The sequence below is a fragment of the Plecotus auritus genome (assembly GCF_963455305.1).
Source record: "Plecotus auritus genome assembly, chromosome: 7".
In the NCBI taxonomy this organism is placed as follows: Eukaryota; Metazoa; Chordata; class Mammalia; order Chiroptera; family Vespertilionidae; genus Plecotus; species Plecotus auritus.
The window spans coordinates 84,148,637-84,165,929 of record NC_137774.1 but is presented as its reverse complement, the minus strand read 5'-3'; the positions used below and the strand labels follow the sequence as shown (position 1 = coordinate 84,165,929).

At 47.6% G+C, this 17,293-nt stretch overlaps 1 protein-coding gene across 1 annotated transcript in view; it reads right to left on the bottom strand.

Annotated features, from left to right (window-relative positions):
- XYLT1 (xylosyltransferase 1) overlaps positions 1–17,293 on the bottom strand; it is a 309,698-nt gene that overhangs the window by 80,664 nt on the left and 211,741 nt on the right. The window lies entirely within an intron of this gene.

The following is a 17,293-nucleotide window of genomic DNA, read 5'->3' as shown; positions in this document are numbered from 1 at the left end:
CTCCTCCATTTAAATACAGTCCCTGTGGACCAGGCGGCTGGCCTGGGGAGCAGCAAAGACAAAAGGGAATAACACCCAGAGTTGTTCTGGAGGACAACTATTTTGGGTTTTAGGGTAGGTGGGAAGGAGCAAAAATATCCAAAGAAAGGAGACACACACACACAAAGGGACAGATGGAGATGGTGATGAGAGGCAGAGAGGGGGGGGAGGGAGAGAAACAGGCAAAAAGACAGATCGATAGAAAAAGAGAGATGATGGATAGATACACAGATGATAGCAAATGAGCAGGGATAGAGATAAAGGCCACACACACATTGAGAACAAACCATGGAGACCTGAGGACAGAAAGCCCTCCCCCTTACTCCCACATATGGAGAGAGAAACATATAGAGACCTAAACAGAAACCCTGAGAAAGAAGGACATACGCAGGTATAAATAGAGACAAACATATAATCAGACACACACACAGAGACAGGAAGAGGCAGAGGGGCAGCCACATTGAAAAAGCTGGATCTATCCAACCTCAAAACATTGCAGCTGTCCTTAAAAGCAAAGGCACACCAGAGTCCCAGAATCTCAGAATTAAACAACGTCCCCAGGCCTAAGACTGCCTGCCCTGCCTCGTCTATTCTGTCCTTTACACAGCTGCCCCGAACCTCTCACCTGGCCAACTCCTGCCCTCTCAAGAGCCCAGGGATGGAGGAAGAAGTCAGGGCTCAGAGAGGTGAAGCAACTTGCCCAGGGACCCACCAAACGTGGCGGGACATCCTCAGGTTGGCTCCAGAACTCCAATTGCAATCGCTTCCATACTGGCACATAGTAGGACCTCCACACAGTTTACTGAATAAACAAGGGAGTGAATGAGTGAGTTTTCTGCCCCACCTTGCAGCAGGGTGTGGGTGGGGTGCCATTTAAGGGACTGAGGCTCCCACATGGTTCCCTTCGCCAGTTGCCAATAACCAGCTTCCTATTTTTGCTCCACATCCCTGGCTCCTGTAACGACCTTTCCGGCAAGCTGCTCTGACACAGGGGAGCTGGAAACGACAATAAACCACACCGCAGCCGTGGGCAGAGGTGCCCCTTGGCATGGGCCTCCTCCACACCCTGGCCACCATTCCTGGGACTGTGGCCCTGAAAAGCACGCGGCCTCCTACACTAGGAGTGAGATCTGCAATGGGTTGTGGCAAGATTCCAGCAAAGAGGGAACCGGGGAAATGGACTCTCGTCCTGCTGGAGGGAGCAGGAGCTGGCACGTTGTCAGAGGCGATGTGGCAACAAGTACTGCAATTTTAAATATGCATACTCCTTGACCCAGTAACTCCACCCCTAAGAATCTAAGCTAAGGGAAGGAGAAGGCTTATATGGAAGTCTCTATGTATAAGATGTCATTTTGTTCATTTATTCGTTCATTCTCTGTCTATGTCATATCATAGCAAACACAACAGAGTCCTTTCCCGAATGCTGCTTAGTCTAGTGGGGTAGAAAGCCAATACAAAAGTAGGCAAACAGAGACTACTATTGCAGTTAGTGATAAAGGCGATGGAGAGAAAGAACTTTAGCATGTAAAGGGATGGGTTCATTTGGTGACGGTGGCCAGTGGAGGGTGATGTGAAGTGGAGACACTTGAGCAAGCTCTGAATGAAGTGAGGGCATGAGTCATGTAATTATTAGGGATGGAGGAGGATTCTGGGTACCTGGCATAGCAAGTGCAAAGGTCCTGGGGCCTTGGCCTCAATAGTACTTATAATGTTCCCAAATAGGAATCAACCAAAAGCTCTTATAAACACGTATTGATATAGAACTTGTCTATAACATAGCAAGCAAAAGAGAAGTCCTAAAGTATAATCCGTAACAATTTAAAAGACATGCTCCCAAATGTTAACAGAGATTCATAGAGTGGCATGACAGTTTTTGTGTCTTCTTTATACTTTTCTGCATTATCTGCATTTTGTAAAATGGATTACTTTTATAATGAAACATAACCATAAAGGTGATGCTTATCGGTAATTCTAATACCAGCTGTTTATCGAGTGCCTGCCATGTGCTAAGTAATTTCTGTGCATGATTGTTTTTACTTCTATCCAAACCTCTATGAGAAGAGAATGATCATCATCCCATTATGTTAGGGAAGATCTGAAGCTCAGAGAAGTCCCAGTGAGGAGGAGGCTGTGCTGGGAGCGAAGTGAGCCTGTGACGTTGGAGCCCTGTCAATGCCACTGTGCTGGATCAGACTGCCCCATCTCAAAAGGAGAAAACTCGGTCCCTAGGAGAAGCGTGTCCGTTGACTTTCAGCTGCAGGACAAAAAGCAATGACGTGTGGTCAGAGCTATGCGTGCTATTACAGACTGAAACCCAAACGCTGCCCAGCTCCTAAAAAAAACTGTGAATTTAAAAATATAATCAGGTTCCTGGGGCTCAAAACAGAAAATAAGTGGAAGAACCAGAGTGACCAGAGGCAGCAGGAGACGCTGACTTCAGACAAATGTGAAAAGCCAGGTTTGTTGGGGAGAGTTTCTTTCTGCGAGGCAGGTGTGAGGGCCAAGGACAGGGAGTTGTGGAGAGCTGCGCCAGTGACTGGCTGTGCCACGTCAGGCCTGCGACCCAAACTCTGTATTCCGCAGTAGTCCTGGGTCCAGGAAGAACGATGTAATCCTTGGGCTCCGAAGTCGTAGTGAGGATGAAGGCGCTTTGCAAGGGTCAACGTGAAGCTGGCAACAACTGTGCCTGTGATACTTTGTGGGGACATGATCCAGGAGGAAAAGTGGGTGCAAGGGTTAAGATCAGGGCCTCTGGTTACGCAGATCTGTGTCAGCTTGGATTGGTGACACAAGCTCTCCAAGCCTCAGTTTTATTATCTGTAAAATCAGAATTATATCCATCACAGAATCTGCCTCACACAGACATTTATTCCCTGTAAATGTCATTGCATTTTGTGTCCAGTACTGAGCACGGCATGGCCTGTAGTAAATGCTCAATAAACAAGAGCTATCTATCTATCTATCTATCTGTCATCATCATCATCATAATCATCATCATCATCAGGGTGAGTGTCATCATTTCTATTTGGCTGTTCATCCTCAGTGATCAGATAAAGTTTGGTTTAACCACTGGGTCCAGCTACGGGGTTCCACCCCAGGGCTGCACAGGCTCCCATGGCTGAGCACAGGCTGTAGACCAGGGGTCCTCAAACTACGGCCCGCGGGCCACATGCGGCCCGCCGAGGACATTTATCCGGCCCACCGGGTGCCGCTGCCTGTCCTGCTTAGCAGCCGACTCGTCCCGGGCCTGCAGTGCACATAGGAATTTGTTCATAGTTTTTTTTTAAAACTATAGTCCGGCCCTCCAACGGTCTGAGGGACAGTGAACTGGCCTCCTATTTAAAAAGTTTGAGGACCCCTGCTAGATGCTGCTTCCAAATAAACCCCCACACCGGAATCTCCCTCAGACCACAATTAATAACACATGGGAAGCGAAGGAGCGGCTTGACTGGAATAGTTACTCTACCAACAAAGCCCTTGCTTCTATTTATACTCCAAAGGGCCTCTTGCGGCTGCGGCGAGGGGAGCTTTCTGACATGGCTCCAGATGAGAGGGCTGGTTGGGTCTTGGGAAGGGAGAGAAGTGGAAACAATATTGTGTGCAAATGGGGCTCGGGTCAGAAGCCCGAGCTGGTGCCACCAGCTCACTGCCTGCATGGAAGGCGCTGCACTGGGATTCCAGACCGGCGCCCCGCTCTGGCTTTCCACTGTGGGGACTTTGGAAAGACACTAGGATTGTCGGTTCTTCATCCATAAAGTGGATGATCACGTAGTAATTCTAGTTTTATTTTTTAAAATTTAATATATTTTTATTGATTTCAGAGAGGAAGGGAGAGGGAGAGAGAGAGAAACATTAATGATGAGAGAGAATTATTGATCGGCTGCCTCCTGCACGCCCATACCGGGGATCAAGCCTGCGGCCTAGGCACGTGCCCTTCACCAGGAATCGAACCATGACCTCCTGGTTCACAGGTCAACGCTCAACCACTGAGCCACGCCGGCGGGGCTAGTTTTATTTTGAAGGAGCCGCCATACCGATCCCATAGTAGTTGCACCATGTTGATCAAAGGGATGAACACCGAGGACAGGGTGCTGAGTGAAATAAACCAGAGCGACAAATAATGCATGAATCCACTCAGATGAGCGGTCTGAGATGGCAAAAGTCACAGAATCAGAGTGGGATAGTGGTTGCCAGGGGGTGGGGGGTAGAGGAAGTGAGGAACTGTGATCACTGGGCGTAAAGTGTCGGGCAAGCAAGACGACGAAGACGGAGGGATCTGCTGCACAGCATCGCCCGAGTCAGCCACACTGAGAACTCAGACTGCGTACAGAGGGCGGATCTCGGGTTAAGTGTCCTAACCAAAGTGCAATGACATTTACAAGGAATAGAGAGGGACGGATCATTCATTCCCTGACCTCAGTGGGCTGTGTGGTGATTCCTGATTGTGAAGGGGACAGTTTCACACCAGCGGCAGGCACGGTGCAGGGGAGCGGGATTCATGTCAGGTTCCAGGTTTTCTGTCAGACTTGACCAGAGGTGCCTTTTTCCCACCTGGAAATTTCTTTTGTTGTTGTTTTGTTAATCCTCATCCAAAGACATATAATTATCGGTAATTCTAATACCAGCTATTTATTGGAATTATCATAATGGGATGATGATAATTCTTTTCCCGTTGATTTTTTAAGAGACAGTAGAAGGGAGGAAGAGAAAGAGAGAGGGAGAGAAACACTAATGTGACAAAGACACATCGATTGGTTGCCTCCTGCACACGCATTGACCAAGTTGGGAATTGAACTTATAACCCAGGTATGTGCCCTTGGCCGGGAATCAAACCCTTGACTCTTTAGTGCATGGGCTGATGCTCTAACCACTGAACAATGTGGGCCAGGGCCTCACTGGGAAATTTCAAGGCAGATTTTTGGTCATTAGAACCAGAAAGTGCCCAGAAAGAAGCCCCTGCTCTCTGCGGGTTCATTAAAGGTGGCAGAGTGTGGCTGGGACAGCACAAAAGGTCACAATTCTGGGTTCAAACCCTGCTCCTGCTGTGAACCAGCCGTGGGACCCTGGGTGAGTCATCTCCTTCCCTGCACACTCTTCAGAGCAATGATGATGTCTAAGGCCAGCCGAGCACTTATTATGCCCTAAGCACTATGCATGCGAGGTTTCATTATTTCATTTTCCTAAGGTCTAAGGTGGCAGGTACCATGATGATAAACCCCATCTCACCGTGGCTGGGAGGTGCTGAGATGGATAGATGCTCTCTCTATAGAGTGCCCAACAGAGATAAACACTTCGGTCAGCTGGACTCCAAAACCCATGTTTTGTCTTATGAGATGAAGGAGATGAAAGTTCCAGTCTGAAATTCTAACGTGACCATGGAATTTGCAGCACTGCACTGAAAACTGTCCACCTTTGAGAGAGGGCTGGTTTTCTCCCTTCCCTTCCTGCCTTCCTTCCTCTCTTTTTTTCAGCTTTATTGAGGTATCCTACATAATAAAAGCCTAATATGCAAATTGTCCCCTCAACCTGAAAGTTCGACAAGGAGTTCGACCAGGGGGTGGGGCTGGCCGGCCCCTGGGAAGAGAGGCCCCGGCCAGCATCCGGCAGCTGCTAGGGACCCCACCTGTGCACAAATTTCGTGCACTGGGCCTATAGTGATTGACATAAAATCGGAAGGTATTTGTTTTGGTGATTTGACAATTGTGTACATTGTAAAAGGATTACCCCATTCATCTAATTCATTAGCATATCCAACACCTCACATATCTACCTTTTTTTTGGGGGGGGGGAAGTTTGTTGAGAACATTTAAGATACACTCGCTCAGTAAATTTCAATTATATAACACCATGTCGTCAACTATAGTCACCATGTTTTACATTCCATTCTCAGACCTTATTCATATCACAGCTGAAAGTTTGTACCTTTTACCGACCTCTCCCTAGTCTCCCACCCCCAGACCCAGGTAACCACTTTTCTACCCTCTGATGCTCTAACCACTGAACAATGTGGGCCAGGGCCTCACTGGGAAATTTCAAGGCAGACTTTTGGTCCAGCCATGTTGTCACCAGTGGCAGGATGTCCTTCCTCAGGGCTGAATATACTCCCTTGTTTGTATGAACCACATCAGGCTGCTTCCCTTGATGTCTGCGGTTCCCCACGAGCCAAGGTTTTATCTCTCCCAGGAAGCCGTCCTGGCTCCCAGCCTGGCACAGAGCTGAGCTCAGAGGACAGGCCTCGGTGAGTGAATGATTTATCACTGACAGATTGAGTCAGACAGCTTGGTCCAGGTTCAGGCCCTGGAGGCTGAGTGGGACCCTCAGGCCCCAGCTGTTTAACTTGATGGTCTCCACTCAACCAACGAACCAGATGGGGGCTGGGTCCCACTTTTCCTTGAGGCCTCAGGGACAGCTTGAGGACCCCTCTCAGGAGCACCTAGCCTCCCCAGGAGAAGCCTGGCGGATGGCCCAGCCATCCTCCAGCATCGGGGCTGCTGCTAACTCAGGGCCTTCACATCACCTCCAGCCCAACTTAATGAGAAGTGAGAAGATGATCAAGTAGAGATGGTGGAGCTGGGAGAGGAGGAGATGAGAACACACAGTTCCAAGGCCAGAGCTGGCCAGGCTGCACCCTCTGGGTCTCAGGAGAAACGACTGTCTTTGGTGAAGCCAGCCCTGACCCCCTTCCCCATTCCTTCTTGTGGTCCTGCCCCCTTCATCCCCCATGGGCCTTCCAAGCATCCTGCACTTCTTTTTGTAAAAAATGCTGGTGAAATACACAGACCATAAAATTTACCCTCTTATTTATTTTCAAGTGAACAGTTCCTTAATGGTAAGTAAATTCACATGTTGTGCAACCATCACCACCATCCATTTTCAGAATTTTTTCATCTGGAAACATCAAGCAGCACCTTCCCATTCTCCCTTCCCCCAGCCCCTGGCAACTACCATTGTACTTCCTATCTCTATGAACCTGGCCACTCTAGAGACCGCAAAGAAGTGGAATCGTGTAATATTGTTCTTTTGTGACTGGTTTCTTTCTCAGCACAATGTTTTCAGGGCTCATCCATGTTGCAGTTGGTGGCAGGAATTCCTTTCATTTTAAGGCTAAATAATATTCCACTGTATGTATACCCTACCTTTCCTTTGCCCATTCATCTGTTGGTGGATAGCTGGGTTGCTTCCACTTTATTGGCTCTTGCAAAGAATGCTGCTATGGACATGTGTGCAAATATCTCCTTGAGATGCTGCTTTCAATTCTTTGGGTGTATACCCAGAAGCGGAATTGCTGGATCCTAAGGTAACTATGTTTCATTTAATAATCTGTCTTGAGAAACCCATCCTACACGTCTTAACTCAGTCATTCCATGTGGGGGCTCAGCCTGGGTCTGCATCCTGGACCCACCATTGGCTCATACGTCACTTGGCTCATCTGTGCCTCAGCTTCCTCATGTGAAAGAGAGCTCATCTCCGAGGGATGCTATAAGGACCAAAAGCTATAACTTAGTCAACATGAGGTGATTCAGCTCCAAAGTGGAGGAGTCAGTTGTTGAGTTGACACGGTGTGACTCTGAGCCTTCCTCACTGCCCTGCAACTTGTTCACGGTTCCCACGGCTGAGGAGGGTGGCAAGAACCTGACCTTGAGAGTTCCAGAGCTGGGGTTCACACACATCATGTCAGAGCTCCCCAGTGGAAGGTTCCTGTGGCCCACAGACAGCAACTGGCACTGAGTCAGAGTGGGACGACGATTCCCTTTTCAGCTCTTGTCCAGTCCTCGTGGCTCAGCCCACCCAGGAAGTCTCCAGTCCGTGCACACAAACATGACCTCAATAGTGCTTGCTCATTGGACTTATTTTTCCAACAGAGACCTGCCCACAAAACGGGCACCTCCAGCAGGCCACAGGAGAACCCGCCAGCAGTGAACACCACTGTTTTGATTTCACTGAATCATTCGCATAGTTGCTGTCTCTTTATGGCAAGTGGCAGGAAGATTTCCACATACGGTAGTGATGCGAAATTACTTTTAAAATAAAACTGACTTGAATAAAAATGCAAGTGAGTAGATTACAATGAAAATATGAGAATAATAGGGCAGGTGGAATGCGGATACTGCAAAATCGTGAAGATGGGAGAAATGCAAGGGCAGCTTGGAGAATATTAATTAGACACCACAAGCATGCTTCCCAACTGGGATGTGATGAGTCTGTTAAACAAACGAGGGCAGGCCTGGTTCAGAGGGATGCCTATGCAGCCCCATATGCCTTGGGAGAACTCGTGGGTACAATGTCTGCTTTCCTGATTTCAGGGGCCTTTGCTTCAGAATTTTTTTGTTGGGAATTTTCTGGGGTAGGCTCTAGGGGGAGGGGGGGCTCTAGAGAGAGAGTGCGAGCTAGGGTTCTACAAAAAAAAAAAAATACAACACCTGCTTTTCATTTTTAACTCCAATTTGTCGATCACATAACGTTTAAGATGTTCTTCCACAGGCTCTTTACCTCATATCAACGCTATACAAGGAAGTTACCTCCATTTCAGAATAAATGTCCCAGGCTCAGAGAGGGAAAGAATCTTACCCACCGGCACAGAGCCAGGAGGCGTGGAAGAGATCAGGGTACACACAGACCTCATTTAAATGCCATGCTCCATGAGGAGACCTCCCTGTCTCCACTCAGGCTCCTGCTGCCACGCTCACTTCCAGCCAAAGCATCACATTCCCCAAGTGGCTTCTAAACCATTGTCTACTCCAGATGGGGGTTTTCAATCTCAGCACCATTGCTGTTTGGGGCCAGATAATTCTTTGTTGTGGGAAGTGAGGGCTGTCTTGCACGCTGTAGGAGGTTTAGTCACATCCCTGGCCCCTACCCTCAACACTCTGCCCGAAATATCTGCACTCATTGACAAACAGGCCCTGGGAAGAGGGGCAAAACCACTCTCAGCTGGGAAGTACTGCTCTGGAACAGAAGTCCTCAAAATGTGGTCTCTGACCGGCAACATGAGTCAGACATGCAAATTTCAGTTCCCCGCCAGACCTTCTCAATCAGAAACTTTGGGGCTGGGGGTTGGGCACTCTGTGGTTTAACAAGCCCTCCAGGTGATGCTGATGCTAGCTAATATTTAAATACTGCTGGCCTCGGCCAATAATTCTTTGTTTCTTTTTTTTTTTTTTTTTTTGAATGTAAAGGGTCAGACAGTAAGTATTTTAAACTTTTTTGGCTATAGAGTCTCTGTTGGAACTATTGGACTTGATTGTTGTAGAGGGAAACAAATAGAGACAATAAGTCAATGAATGGGTACATCTGGTTTTGATAAAACTTTATTTACAAAACAGGCAGCAGGAAGCTACCCTTGCCCCAGACCCATGGTTGGCAAACTGTGGCTCGCGAGCCACGTGCGGCTCTTTGGCCCCTTGAGTGTGGCTCTTCCACAAAATACCACTCAGCCAATAATTCTTAACCCTAGCTGCACATCAGAATCACCTGAGTATCTTTAAAAAACAAAAAAACAAACAACCCCCCCCCCCAAAAAAAAAAAACCCCACAAGCCTGGATGTGGTTCAGTGGTTGAGTATCGACCCATGAACCAAAGGGGTCACCAGTTGGATTCCCAGTCAAGGCACATGCCAGGTTGCAAGCTCAATTCCCAGAAGGAGGTAGCCAATAGATGTTTCTTTCTCTTCCATGTTTCTCTCTCTCTCTCCCTCTCCCTTCCTCTCTCTAAAAATCAATAAAAACATATTAAACAAAACAAAACCATGCCTTGGCTCCACCCCAAGAAATTCTAATTTAATTACTTGGGTGGGTGCCGGTATTGGCAATATTTTAAAGCTCCCGAAGTGATCCAATGTGCAGTCAGGGCTGAGAACCACATTCTGGATGCCTTCTTTTCTTTCCAACCACAACTTTAAAAAATGCATCTCTCAAGGTGGAGTTTTACCCAAATCTATCTCTGGGTGCTGTGTTAAATCCTCACGGCCTCCTGCTCCGCCAGAGACCGAAGGCTAGCTCTCTGGTTATTTTTCTCCCACTCTTGAGAAAATGTCTCCCTCCACCCCTGACCAAGCACTCAGGAAATTTTCCTGCTCACTGATTTTTCTCCCCTCATTCAAGTCTGGAGTTATTAAACCACAGCCCATGGCTGAAGCGTCTTATTGATTTTATTGTCGAAAGCCCTGGGATATTCTAATGATGTACTGCTCAATAAATGGAAACTGGTGGGATAGATATTGATGGCGTATGGTACATTTCGCCGCAATTCACTGGGTCCCAGTCACTTTGCCTGTTCCACATCATCTGTGGAAATGCTGTGCTTTGGCCTGCAAGTTCTTGTCCTCCTGCTGCTGTTACCTTTCCCAGGCATCAAGGGCGAAAGAGCTACTTCTGTGTGCCAGGCCCTGGGTGCGGGTTTTCAAACAGACCTTGTGTCACTTATTCTTACAGGTGACCTTTGAGGGTGCTATTGTGATCATTCCCATTTTACAGACAAGGAAGTTAAGATGCAGATCTGACCAGCTAATATACCCAGAATTGGGATTCAAATCTTTCTTCCTCATAAATGGAGGGTTTTTAACCCCCACTGTGGTATGAATTTTTGCGTTTCTCCCCACATTCGTATGTTGAAAACCTAATTCCAAGGCAATGCTATTAGGAGGTGGGACCTTTGGGAGGTGATTAGGTCATGAGGATGGAGTCTTCATAAATGGAATTAGTGCCCTTACAGAAGAGGCCTCAGAGAGCTCCCTTCCTCTTCTGTCAAGCAGGATACAGGGAGAAGGTACCAGCAGATCCAGTGTCTGGTGAGGGCCTGCTTCCTGGTTCCGATGAGGTTCAGCAGACACTGAATGTGCTGGTGCCTGGATCTTGGACTTCCAGCCTCCAGAACTGTGAGAAATGAATTTCTGTTCTTTATAAGCTACCCAGTCTGTGGCATTTTGTTGTAGCAGCCTGGACAAACTGAGACAACCCCTAAGCTAACCCATGCAAGGAAGCAACAGCTCCTATTGTACCTGAGCAACCTTTCTAATGCTTTCAGTACAGATTAATATTGCACACATTTTCTCCCCTGGCAGACAGCCATCTTGTCTTTCTCTAGAGAAAGCAGTGTTTCTCTTCAGGGACTACTGGCATTTGGGGAGAGAAAATTCTTCATTGGGTGGGGCTGTCCCATGCATTCAGGACACTTAATATCTCTAGTCCCCAAAATAGCCCTTTCCCCTTTACATTTCCCAATGCCCCCAAGGCGATCAATATAATTGTCGCTTGAGAGGTACTCATCTCACTGGGAGGCAGGAGGTTTCCTGCCAAAATGGCCTACTTCATTTTTTTGCAACATGGGTAGTTACCCATGGAAAGGCAGGATGGCAAGTGGAGAGAAGACTGGCTTAGAAATACAAGATCTGGGTTTACCAGGGGTGGGCAAACTTTTTGACTCGAGGGCCACAATGTGTTCTTAAACTGGACCGGAGGGCCGGAACAAAAGCATGGATGGAGTGTTTGTGTGAACTAATATAAATTCAAAGTAAAGGAGCGGAGGGGAGAGCAAGAGAACCCTCCGCTCTTTCGGCTCCGCAGGCCGGATATAACAGCCGAACGGGCCAGATCCGGCCCACGGGCTGTAGTTTGCCCACGGCTGGTTTAAACCATAGCTCCTCACTCACTAACTCTGTGAGTATGGACAAGCTATATCACCTAAGATTCTAGTAACTAGAATGGATGGGTACATTTACAAAACAGGCAGCAGGCAGCTACCCTTGCCCTAGACCCGTGGTCAGCAAACTGTGGCTCGTGAGCCACATGTGGCTCTTTGGCCCCTTGAGTGTGGCTCTTCCACAAAATACCACTCGGCCAATAATCTAGTTCCTCACCAGTAAAGTGAGGGCATAGGGAAGAATCCATGGAATCAGTTGCTCAGAAAAGTCCAGAGCACGGAGAGCGTGGCTCTGAACCTGGGGCGATCTTGTCCCTCCTGCCACCCATCTACGGTGGAGATGTGCTCTTTCCAAATTCCTGATCCACAGAATCCATGAGCATCACGCCATGTCGTGTTCTATGCCACTAAGTTGGGAGTGGCTTGTGACTCAGGAGTAGTAACTGGAATGGGCAATATGCCAGGCAGGCACCATCAGGGAGTGGATCACAAACTAATGTACACGCCACAAACAGCCTTGGCTTACGAGGCACAGACTCTCTGGACGGGGAAGACAAGCAATAAACACATGAACATTTCTAAGACGATTTCCATGACATGGAGAAAATTAAATGGTGGCCATCATTACTAGTACCTTAAATAATGACATGTGAGTGACTGCATTTTCTATCTCTTCTCCCCTTTCCAGCCTTATTTCTCACTGCGGAATGCTAGTGAACCTTTCCATGAAGCTATGATGTGGCTTAATGTCATCAAACCCCTGCTTCTGTTCCTGACTAGGCTGGGGTAGCCTTTCCTTTTTCAAAGATACTAATTGCTATGAACTGGATTGTGCCCCCACCCAAATACCTATAATGAAGCCCGAGTCCCCATGTGACTACATTGGAGATGGGCCTTTAGGGAGGCCATTAGGTTAGATGAGGTCATAAGGGTAGATACCTAGTCTGATGGGATTGACGCCCTTATAAGAAGAGATACCAGAGAGCCTTCTCTCTCTGCCATGGGAGGACACAGTGACAAGGTGGCCATCTGCAAGGAGGATAAGAACTCCTACCAGAACACAACCAGATGGCACTCTGATCTTAGACTTCCAGGCTCCAAAACCGTGAAAAAACAAATGATTGTTGTGGAAGACACTCAATCTGTAGTAGCTTGTTATGACAGCCTGAGCTGACTAATACACTAAAACTACGCTAGCTGGTTAAGAGGTACATTCTTTGAGCTAAGCTCTACAGGCTGAGAGATGAAACAGGGGCAGTAAATGAGGGGACATAAAGAAGGGCCAGTGTGGATGAAGCACAGAAACCAAGAAGAAGCATCGGGGAAAATGGGGATAGAAAAACAGCAACGGGGGCCCAGGTAGGGTCTTGGGCACATTTTAAAGAATTGCAATGGAAGGGAACGACAAGCTGTCACACTAGGATTGTTGCTGATGGTTGAGGGGTGAATTGCAGGCAGGACACATTTTGAAAGTGGCAGGTGGAAAGGTGTGAGAGGCATGGCTCCACAGTGCAGAGTGGAGGTCGGGTAGGAGGCAAGGAGCCCCCAGCACCCTCCAGTCTGTGGCTTGGGGTGCTGACACCTGCTCCATGCTCCACCTTTTGACCCTGAGGCTGCCATTTGCAAGTCCTCCTAAGAGTCTTCCTGTCACTTGACATTTTCATCTCTGTCCTCCTTTCTCCTCTTCTGAAGGGACTCGCAGGCTCAATAAATACTGCCATGGAAAAGCGCAGACACATCTATTCCTATTACAAATGGGGCCGTCTGAGGAGCAAACAACTCTTATTTACTTCTCAGGGTGGGCTTTTGACAACAGGTTTATTTTCCCCAACTCTCCAAGGAGTAGAAGAGCAGCACTTTAAAGTTAACAGCACATTAATTAGCGCCGAATTGGTTGGAATTTTCCTAATAAAAGTCCTCATCGTAATCACATTATGGGCCTCTTGATCATAAACCATAAACATGTTCTGCAGGTGCCTTCTTTTTAAAAACGGACATTTCCGCAAATTGTTACCCATTTGTCACGTTAATGCTGTCGTGTCACAGACGCAGACAGGAGTAATTACAACGGCTTGCATTTCTGCCACTTTACTCCGCACTGGTCACTGGCCAAGCCCTGTCCATGCATCATCTCCTTTTGTTCTTGCAGCAAATGTATGAGGTGAGTGCTGCTATCAACCCCCATTTTACAGATGGGGAAACTGAGCCACAGAGGGAGGGGTCATTTCCCCCCTGCCAAGCTCCTAGGAAGTAATGGAGCTGAAATTTGAATCCAGGCAACCCGATTCCAGAACACTGCCCCCCTGCTTCCTGAGAAGCAAGCACCATATGGGTCTCTAAGCAGAGTGGTCCTCTTGGCCGACGCATTGCTAACGAGCTGTCCAGTTTATTTCTACAGCAACGACAACAACTGTCAATCCAATACAACAATTGCGTTTGCTCCTAGAGGGCAGGGCTATGTTTTTCTTTACTTCTCCCTCCCCAGGGCCTATCCAAATGCCCAGTGACAATGTCAGGAGCACAGGGTCACCCTGAAAGACAGCAACAGGGGCCCCATGCAGGATCTTGGGCACATTCCTGTTGAAGGAGGAAACAGATATGGAAACACACAGGCAAGAGGGTTCATGGCCATGGGTAACAGGGAGCGTCTCAGGTGAACTTGGACTTGTGCTAGATCCATGCCCTGCAATGGTGAGACCTGGCCATGGGGCTATGATACCAGACAGCAGATCACAGCTCAGGGACTGCAATTTCTAGGATGAAACCAAGGAGAAGCTTATTTTTAATCATGTTTAGCTTCACTTCTGTGCCTGCTCTGGGAGTTTCTTTGAGTTCTCTGTCTTCATCGATAAGTCATGCTCATTGTAGACAATTCAACATACAGAACAATATGAAGAAGGTAGAAAGAAGAGAAAAACCCCTTGAATATTATAGCATCTAGATATCACTATTATTAAAATTTATAGTGAACATTTTCCAAATATTTTTATAGGCACATATAATATAGAATCATATACATTCTGCTGTCATATGCATTCCTTTTCAGCCATATCCCCATGACATCTTTTCCATGTCAATGAATACAGGTATTCTTTCTTTCCTTCACAGATATTCACTGAATTTCCACTATGAGCAGGCAACCTGCTAGATGCTGGGGATGCATAGAACAAGGTATATTGAATTTGTCTTCAGGGAGCTTGTAGTCTGATGGGAGGAGGGTGGGGAGAACAGACAAACACATTTTATGAAAGGTGTTTAATGCAAGGAAGGAAATGAATAGGTGCTAACTAGGAGGAGGAAGGTGGGGCCAGGGCGTCTAATATAGACAGATCTTTAGACTTTTCTGAAGAAGCAACAGTGAAGCCAAAATCTTTACCATGAGAAAGAGGGAGCCAGGTAAAGAGGATGTCATTTCAGGCACAAGGAAGGCCATGTGACAAGGTCTTGACAGGTAAAAATCTTACTTTGAAGAATGAAGAAAAGGAAGGAGGGAAAGGGCCTGTTAGGTTTTACACTTCCTTTTTCTATATTTTTGAAATGTCTATGATGTCATGACAAAAACATATTGAATACATAATTAAAGGTCATTCTGTTATTTTTTGAATGCCTCCAAAGACAGGGATCTCAGTGCCTCACACAGTAGCCAGCTGCACTTGTGGACAGTGCTGATCAGGAGCTGTATTTTCCCAAAATACGCCTGCCAGGTGTTAGCGTAGGCGGGTAGATACTAATGGGGAAGGAAGCAAAGAGGATCCGACATGGTTGAGTCTAATGGGCTGGGGAGCATGAGCTTATTTACTTTACCAACACCCTCCAGGGGATCGCAGCACTGCCCCCAAGACTAACACCCTCCCTCCTTTCACCAAGCCAGCATCTGACTGTGTTAGGTAAGCACATGCACAGCAGAAGTCAAAATGGGGCAGGGGGCGGTGCTTGACCATAGAGGCCTGTCAGTCTAACCTGGAAAAGGGATCAATTGGCTAGGGGGTGGACCCAGCCCAAGACCGGGAAATCTTGGGAAACTGATGGGTTATTTTGAAAAAGCTCGGGGTTCTTCCCAAGCCCAGGGGAACAAAGAGGAGCTTTGCGGTACGCTCAGTGACCTGCACTCACGCCGTTCGGTCACATGTTCTTTCTCCGTAACCTTGTGGCCCTAACAGCCACATAGCCGATGACCACGCAGAACCCAAATGCAGGCTCCAGGTGGGAGTCTGGGTTCAGCACAGTAAACAGATCGCAGCCAGTACACAAGCTAAGCTAGCCGGATGGTGAGGAAGGCTAAACTGGGCTGAGCTTTAATATGGCACAGAATCTTTGGACACTGGCCCTCTTTCTGGCCCTGATTTTCATGGTGGGAGGGATGTAGATGGGACACTGGGAACCCACGGGCTGCCTTCTATTTTCACCCTAATAAATCTTACCACCAGACCTCATCCTCCCTTGTGGGTCCCTGAAAATGCTTTTTCTCATTGACACCCCAAGAACCCCACTCCCATCAGCAACAAAGGTTTCACCCATAGGTCTGAATTCTGCCTTCAAAGACAGCACCACTACTTCTGCTGCCAGCCAACCTCTCACATGTGTGGGAAGTGATATTATGCAATTACTCCCCCCACCTCCCCCCCCCCACACACACAGTCCTCCAAGTCCAGGCCAAGTGTGCACCCCCAGCTTATTTCAGTTTGCTCCTACTCCTTCCAGGGTGCCTGTTCCCTTTGTCATGGTCCTTCCTGAGAGTGACTACAAGTCAAAGCCTACAGCTGACATCTCTCTTGATTAACACCCTGTACCAGCACAGCCGGAGATCATTTATAAAGAATTTTTAAGGTTTGTGAGCATGTGACGGCACAAATTCATTCATTCACTTGATAAATAATTATAAGTGCCAGCAAGAGTGCTACACCCTGGGGTACGAGGGGAGTACAGTGCTCATGAGGGTGGCTATGTCACTTATTTGAGAAGTCACTATCAAATGCTTACTCCTGGGGGGCACACTGAGGTGTCCGGCACTAGACCTGATGGGCACAATCCCTCGCCCAGCAAGTCTCTAAATGAATGTGGAATGAATAAATGGGATGCCTTGCCTTTCCCTGATAACAGGTTCATAACCATCCTTTGCCAAAGTCCCCTCACCTGTCAGGTGGACAGTTTTTGTCTCAGTTCACCTTCTACCACTCCTTGATTAACCTGCAGGAGCAAAAAGACCCTGATTGCTCAACCCTGGCTTGGAAGCCTCATTTAAGCCAGGGAGCTTCTGAGAACAGCCCTTCCTACATAAGAACCCCTATAAATGAACCAGCAGATGAAGCTCATCTCAAACATGGACTTGACTCTAGACTAGTGAGCTCCAGAAACAAGGGGAGCCGTAGCTTTTCAGACAGGATGGGGTTAAGATAAGCCTTCGAGGAGCCGGGACCGCACCACTGCAGCTATGGAAGGCCATTGACAGCGACAACAACTTAAATGAAATTAAATGCAGTCGGCTCCAAAAGGAAACACGTGTAGTGTTAATTTCATGGGTGTACCAATGTGTAAACCTAACAGATGATACTTAAATGAGAAAAGCGGAGAGATGACATTTGGTTAAATAATGCATCAGTGGGTAGAATTTGTTGA